Source organism: Medicago sativa, chromosome 1 (assembly GCF_051527215.1).
Source record: "Medicago sativa cultivar Bolivia chromosome 1, Bolivia_mono, whole genome shotgun sequence".
Taxonomy (NCBI): Eukaryota; Viridiplantae; Streptophyta; class Magnoliopsida; order Fabales; family Fabaceae; genus Medicago; species Medicago sativa.
In genome coordinates this window covers 51,303,454-51,311,920 of record NC_140749.1, presented here as the reverse complement: position 1 = coordinate 51,311,920, position 8,467 = coordinate 51,303,454, and the positions used below count along the sequence as shown (strand labels likewise).

The following is an 8,467-nucleotide window of genomic DNA, read 5'->3' as shown; positions in this document are numbered from 1 at the left end:
AAGCCGATGATGACGAAACTTGAACTGGAATTACCGTCTGAATAGTTTATTCTTTGATGTAAATATCTTGGCTGTGGTACTGAGGCTTCTAAAAATTTAATCCGTTTTCAATTCAGTTAATCTTGAAAGTAATGTCTCAATTACAATTCTGTAGATTCCACCAAGTATTAATTTGAGATGTCTTTATGAATTTCTTATCTTATCTTTAATAATTTCGTTTCCGTATTTCTTTGATGATGATGTCGAAGATTATAAACGTTGCTTTTTGTGTGGTCATCATTTACAACCGATACTAATGTTAGATCCAACTCAAATTTATGGTTCTTAAAATTGTTGCATCAATGCAATAAACAATTCAGTGATATCCGTAACAATTTCCTTTTTAAAAATAAAATCAGATATTGTATGAAAATATGCACTACAAGTTGCTACAAGTTTGATCATACTGCTACAAGTTGCGTGGATGATACCAAACCCCAAATTGAACTTTTTAATACGTTGAGATACAATTAAACTTTTAAGATTAAGTTGTGGATCAAAATTGTTCAATTTTAAATATAAACAATAAAAATGGGCTCTGACCTCTTTTTTTACCAAAAAAAATATATATAAACTATAAAATTGAAATCATAGATGAAATATAGGTACCAATTACCATAGTTGTACAATTTAATTTAGAAAATTGATGTTGACACATTAGCTTTGGCTCAAACTTGTTTTTTTTTTTTTTTTGACAAAAACCATTAATTCTTTAAACCTAAATTTTCCTTAATTAAATTTATTTCTTTAATTATTTTATGGAATTAAACATAATTCTTTTTATGATTTCATTAATGTGATTTTGTTGCCATAATGAAGAAATATGGATTTTGTTGCCATTAAATACACGATTCTTTTTATAAAGTTGTTGATTTCTTTCATATAATTTTGTTGCCATAAATAAAAAAATATGAGATCCTATAATTACTACATATTCAATCACGTTTCTTAATTAAAAAGAGGGTTTTTTTTTTAAGAATAGAAAAGTGGTTTTATTTGTACAAAAAAAAAGGTATTATTGATAGAATAATTACAAATATAATTATTTGAAAGAGAGATGAATAATATTTGAAATATTATAATTTGTCAACAACAAAAAAAATCTGAAATATTATAATTAATTACTAATAATTACAAATATAATTATTCTATCATTTGTAACGTTTTTGTTGTTGCATTTTTTTTATTGAATCATCATTTTAGGTCCATTAACTACTGATTGCAGATATTATTTATCTCTCGTATTTCTTCATTCATGGCAACAAAATCACATGAATGAAATCATAAAAAGAATTATGTTTAATTCCTTAAAAGGATTAAAGAATTAAATTTAATTAAGGAAAATTTAGGTCTAAAGAATAAAAAGAATTAATGGTTTTTGTCAACAAAAAAAAACAGGTTTGAGGTTTCCTCAGCAGTTAACTGCCGAAGTTTTCAGATTTCCTCAGCAGTTAACTGCCGAAGTTTTCCTCGGTAGTTAACTGCAGCCAGTTTCATAATTCGGCAGTTAACTACTGAAGGGGTAAAAACGTCTTTTACATGTGTGTCCTAGCCAAAGCTAATGTGTCAACAACAATTTTCTTTAATTTATGGAGACTACCTACTTGAAAAGGACACTGAGAATATGTGTAATCTACTCTAAATATATATGATAAGAATAGTTATAAAAAATAAATTATTTACAAGTAAACCGATGTGACGGATCTAAAATTTTTATTTCTAATATGAAGTCTTGTTTTTTTAATTAAATAAGATTTTTTTAAAAATTTTTCAATCATGTGCAAATTTGCACATGTTAAGAGTTAAATATATAACTTTTGAATAAATTTATTTAAAAAAAACTGATACTAGTATAACCTAAGAATAAAGACTAAAGTAACTCAAATAGGACATAGATTAACTTACATTAATTTTATTCCTTTTAAATCTAAATCAGCATAAATTAACTTACATTAATATTATTCCTTTTAAATCTAAATCCGCATAAATTAACTTACATTAATATTTTTGAAAGGTTTAAGGATCAATTTGTCACAAAAATAAAAAATTAATAAAAAACATTTTGGTTCATAAAACCCCAACTTTCATCGATTTGATCCTCAATTTGACCTACACATCACATAAAACTCATAACTACCTATCTTGAATTAGAGGATTTACATTAGTAATTTGTGATACAGTATGATCTATAATTTTCTTCTACAATCTGTAACTTTCTTCTACAAAAAGGTGTGGCTTAATTGCTAACTAATTTTTTGGTATCATTTTGGTCCCATAATTAATAAAAAGTCCGTTTGAGTCCTTTAAATATGTCTCCGTTACATAAATTGGTCCCTTCCGTTAATTTTATTAAAAAAAACGTTAACTCAAACACACGTGTCATTTTCGCATTGGTTGGAATTTATATTCATCTTCTTCCTCCTCACCTTCATCTTCTTCAACAAATCTTCATAAAACCTTCATTCACCTTCATACAAACCCAGAGAAAAAAAAACTTAAACAACAAAACTCATCAAATAAAACTTTACCTTTCATTTTCATGCTACCTTCATAAAAAAAAAAAAAAAACTCATGAGAAAAACCCAAAATTGATTCACATCAAGTTATTCAAGCATCTTCACAATTGTTTTTCAACATGTTCATAATTACAATCAATTTTTATCATTTCTTTTCAAACAAAATTCTCCAACTGATAATTTCAAAAGAAGTGCTCAGAGACCCAATTCCTTTGAGACCCAAACTCACTCCACCCAAAATTTCCCCAATCGAAAATTGATTTCTGAATCATCATCTATCAAAGAAAGCCAAATTGATTTCATATCCTAAATTTTCCCTCTAGAGCCTCCAAAGTCATTATTGATTCTCGTTCCCTCCCATCTATGCATGTCAATTCAATTGCTTTCATCATTTTCCCCCTACGGATTCAATTTGTTTTAGATATTTTTTTTTTGAATCGGCAAATTTGTTTTAGATATGGTTTGGCTATTTCACGCAAGAAGTGAAGGAAATGGTGGGTTTGGCATAGAGTGAAATAGAGGAATGAGTATCAGATTGGGTTTGGTCTACCACTTTCTCGGCTCCATCTATGGTGGGAGACTTGAATAGGTCTCCTACCGTAGGTAACATAGTGTTTTTTTTTTTTTTCTTTTAAAATGAATATGAACCATTGGATAAGAGTTTGATCAAAATGCTTATTATACACCTCCAACGCTCAATTGCTTTCTTTTAATTTAAAGGCTTAAATGCAATAATAAACATTAATTCCATTAATCCATAATCATCTTCCCTAACACCAGAAAATCCTTAAATTACTCATTATTTTGATTATTTATTTTATTTATCTATTCCTTAAAAAAAATTGATGTCATCAGCATCATATTCGATACTCATGTTCATCATCAACACCAGAAAAAATTGTTTTCCTTCCCATAAGCCTCATCCTTCTCCTTCATCTTATTTTTTTTCTTCTTCTCTTTGTTCTTCTTCTTATGGGTAGGAATCAAATCTGAAAAAGCACTCAAATCCAGCAAAAACACAAATCCCAAATCCGGATTTCGTTTACTCTTTAAATCAAAACCAAATCTAAAAAAGGGTGTTATAGATTTTGAATCGACATGAGTTTGACGGTAAAGGGTGAATTTTTTTTAGGGGAAGTGAAACCGTAGAAGAGATTGAGTTGGATTTGAAAAGAGAGATCAGAAAGGTGTTTGACAAGGGAGGGTTCAAAGGGTGAAGTGAACCTCCTTTGAATATGGTAGATATGATCATATGAATCTATGAAAATAATGACACAAATTAATTGATGGTGGTGGCTGTTTAAACCTGGAACTGTGTAACAGGAAAGAATGAAGAAGAAATTGATGATGATTAAGGATTAATGGAATTAATGTTTATTATTGCATTTAAGCCTTTAAAATAAAATAAAAAAGCAATTGAGTGTTGGAAGTGTATAGTAAGCATTTTGATCAAACTCTTATCCAATGGTTCATATTCATTTTAAAAGGAATAAAAAAAAAACACCATGTTTCCTATGGTAGGAGACCTATTCAAGTCTCCCACCATAGACAGAGCCCACTTTCTCCTTTTCAAGGACCTACATAGAGATGTTGGGGAAAAATTAGATGTCATAACTCTTGCTGCACTAGAAGGTTGGTTCAAGTTGCCACTCATATTTTTTCACCTAGAAATAAATTGAACAGCTCGTTGACATCATGAGCAGTGTTGTTATAAAGCATCAGTACTCTATCACATTTTTGTGTCATTCTGACACAAAAATATGAGAAATGATATTTTGACAACCACTTTTTGACAACTTTTGGACAACTTTCTCTCTCATACTCACATGATGTTGTTATTCTCTCTCTTCCTTTTTCTCTCTCCATTGTTTTTGACCAATAAGAAGTGAGAAAAACAAGGTTGTCAACAAAATTGTCATCAAATAGATGTCAAAATATCATTACTTCAAAAATATCATATATCATTGTTATTGTTGCTTTATACATAATAGTCTGGCACCCTCCACCATCACTATTCCTTCTCGAAGCCATCTACTTCTTCTATTACATTATATGCATGTTTATTGTGATTTTACTGAAGTTGAAGCTTAAAGTGTAGTATTTGTGAAACCATTATAGCTCACCTTGATTATTTCAACTAACTATGGATCCAAACATGCACTCTTACACTCTTGACTCTACCATTGTCACCAAACACCCTCCATTACTGATATTGTTGCTCTTTAGCATCTACTTCTATTAGACTATTACATTAAAAAGTTATCAACATATTTGTTGTTTTCCCAATTCTAAATACATTGAAATTAATACAATCAAATATATAGAGAATAGTTATAAAAAAAATAAAAAAAAATACTATTCAATCATGTCCTGCTTTGAATGTTTGGCTTTTAAATGTTTACGAATTAATCCAATGTCCACAATGTGGTGGTGAACATGCTTCTCGAAGAAGATTATCTCTAATTCACGAGAAATGTAAATTTACCACATAAGAGCTCACTCATGCGCAAAGTAGCATTACTAATTTACTACTAATAATCACAAATAAATATGAAATACTTCACATCATCGCTGATTTTCAATCTATAAAAACATAATCACAAATCATGATATCAAATCTTGAAACTTCATAGCAACAAATCTTCCCTTTAAAGATGAATGTGGAGATCACTATATAGAAAGACCTTTCTCCATCGACTCACTCCAACAAGATTTATACAAGAAATAAAATCAACAAATCGATTTAATGTTTAGTATACCTTACTTCTAGTACCCAAAATCTGATCTCGCCTCTTCCATTGTAAAAATATTTTATCCCTCTTATATAACATATATGGTCTACTCATTGGTTATAAGAAGCCAGCCTCAGAGAGATTCCTCCGTCTCAGTCTCGTCAACAAAGCTTGAATGCCTTCTTCACAACCTTATGATCAAGAGCAGTAGTCCTATAGATCTTAAAGACTATGTCTACGCTATCCGAAGCAGTATTCTGGAAATATGATTCCTCAAATTTTTTCTTCATAAACCTGGGGAAAAAAGAGTTTGTCCACGTTAATTTGCTGTGCTAGTGCTAGACTGCTGGTTATGAAGAAAAACTGTTTCCTATGAACGTAGAGTAGCACCACTTTCAACTTTCAAGGTAGGTAAGAAATCAAAACCTCATTTATCATGGTCTAGTTTAATTAACTTCTAACCTATATGAGCTTCTCAATCAAACAAAGTTATTGGTTTTTCAATAATAAAAAAAGTAAGCGTTAGTTTATTGATGCTTAGGAAGAAGTTAGATGACAGAGTTGTTGACAAAATGGAAATGCAGAAGTTAACTTCTAAGCCATTATTACAAGATTCTTTTATTTTATTTTTCAAAACCATTATTGTTAAATAAACAAGGCCAGAGCAATTCCTTCTACTTTAACAGGAAACTATAAAAGCTCCATCTCAACAAATCTTGCATAAGAATTTAAGTTCTCAAATATTTGGTTGAGTCAAAAAAAAGGTAAATTTCTTAAGAGGGTCGCAAAGAGTGTAAAGGCTATGATAAAGCAAACAAATACAGAAGTCTAAAAGCAAGCCAATCTATTATCTATATATACCACGACAACCAACTAAGAGCAATACCAATACAATTGATCCTGCCACTAGCAGCACATCCGATACAAAACTGTTGATGCTAAAAAACAAAGGACAATGATGTATGAAAGCTACTTCCAATCGGCAGAACCGATAACAGAAATGCTAAGGCAACATGATTGCAGAAGAAATCAACAAAAGAAAACCTAGAATGATGTATCAAAAGAAGAACCAAGAATGATGGCAAATAACAATGAAAACATAACTTTTGAAGAACATAACTAAACACGCTTTATTTATCTTTATAGCATGCAAAAGAACTAGACTTCAACCAGTGTCCACATGCTATGTTGAATAATTCCATGGCTTTAAAGTTTAACTTATAAAAAAAAAACTAGCAAGATATTAGGATTTTCTTTTCATATTAAACTGAATCCTCAATTTCTAGGCTCCCTGCCTTTATGGCGAGAAGCATAAATGCATATAAGAAATTATGCAGCGAAATCCTAAAACATCTTTCACGTTGCTCTAAAATCCTATGTGTAAATAAAAGGTAAAATCCTGAAGACCCTGAATAAAAAACATTTATACCAAAACTTAAATGTTGAGATGGTATGTATATCATAGTGTAGTTGTGTCCAATTAGTCAAATTACATCTACTGTAAAAAAAACATCCGATGTTGTTGGTAATGGTATCAACTAATCAAATTACAGTTCACTACCATAAACCCTCTCCTTAGTCCATTTCTCTCTTTCTTAACAGGAGGTGGATATCTAAAAACCTTAAAATCTCCAATCGTGATGGTGCGTAACTACCACAACAAAATATATGCTTTCCTATCCTTAAAAATAAAAATATCATATTCTTGGGGAAAAAAGAGATAATCCAAATTCTGTCCACAATGATTTTATACAGTGCAAACATTACAAGGAAACGGCTATCCCAACAAGCTGATATAGTTATATAGATTTTTCTCAATATAAGCCACATGCTCATTATACAATTAGATTAACCTAAGCAATCATAAAAAGAAAATTCACATTATTATAAAACATGTACAAATAAAACAACATATACAAATGAACATAAATTCAAACACGTAAACAATGGAAGAAAAACTCACTTTCAAAAAATTGGAACTAAGCTTTCAACATAATCCAACTCATAGCCCCAATATGCATTAGCACTAGTTCTATTATCAGCAGTAGTTCTACTTGCAATAATTTCTGTTCGATTTGCTCTATTATCTCTCCTGTTATAGAGAATTGTTTGGGATTCTAGATTGCTATGAAGTACCAGTGAATCACCATCCTCCGAAAGAAATAATGGCACCAACTGAAAATAGGTAGTGTCACTAAAGTCATCATAATCTATTAGAAGATCATGGTAACTAACTTTAAGTAATTGAGTCCAAGAATCATCAACCCCAAATTCCTTCATTTTCCATATAACAAAATCATCTCCCCTGTGCAAATAAGAAAAACAAAGGCAGCCTCCAAGCACACCAATAGTTGGCGAGTTAGGCAGCACTTCATCAACACCACAAGGAACAGTGTATTGATTGTACGCCTCCGTCTCCAGATCAAGTGAAACAATAGCAGAGTGTTCCACAGTATCACTGTTGTGAATAGTAGCCAACCAGTTCATAGTGCCACTCAAATACACATGTTTGTGGCCAAGAACAACAGGAAAACATTCAATATTCCTCCAAACATCATCACCACCCAAGTTGAGAACTCTGACCTCCGATGTTGTCTCTCGATTACAATACGCCACCACTTTATAAGTTTCGGTTGAATTATCACATCCAAAGGCAAAGTGAAAATTTTTATTGGGATCGCGAGTATACCCAAATTTTTTGGATGCAGTCTTGGTGGCTGGGTTCCAAACACGGAGCCAGTTCTCTAAATCTTGACAACTTTCAGAATCGACATCCAAACGAAGCAATCCATTACAGGAACCAACTATTCCAGTACTTCCTTGGTTGTTCAAATGATGATAATGGGAATCGTAAAAAACGGTGAAGAAAGGGTTTTCGAATAAACGATCGATAGGTGTCTAACGAGGCTGAATTCTTCCTCAAGTTCATCGTCATTTACCGGATTATAGATTGTGCGCTTCGTGATTATTGTTAAGAGCGAAGAGTTTAGTTTTTGTGATTGTGATTTCTGGAGGTGCAATTTCACAAAAGTTGGATCGGAAATTAGGGTTTTCCAAGATTTACTCACACACCTGAATTGAAGAAGAGATCTAACGGGGAGAAATGAAAGTACCTCGGCGATGAGATCGTCGGAGAGGTTCGCTGGCGACAGAGTCATCGTAGGCTTATTGATCGAATTG

The 8,467-nt window shown here is 31.3% G+C and overlaps 1 non-coding gene and 1 pseudogene across 2 annotated transcripts; one reads left to right on the top strand and one right to left on the bottom strand.

Moving 5' to 3' along the window:
• On the top strand, positions 1–91 carry LOC146955177 (small nucleolar RNA snoR77Y). The gene has a single exon (XR_015025175.1). It is a non-coding gene; the product is annotated as a small nucleolar RNA snoR77Y (small nucleolar RNA).
• A 4,976-nt stretch (positions 92–5,067) lies between these two features.
• LOC146955176 (F-box/kelch-repeat protein At3g23880-like) lies at positions 5,068–8,467 on the bottom strand (annotated as a pseudogene). Its single transcript, XR_015016461.1, has 2 exons — positions 7,251–8,467; positions 5,068–5,581 (listed from the first exon to the last, which is right to left on the bottom strand). The product of XR_015016461.1 is annotated as an F-box/kelch-repeat protein At3g23880-like (transcript).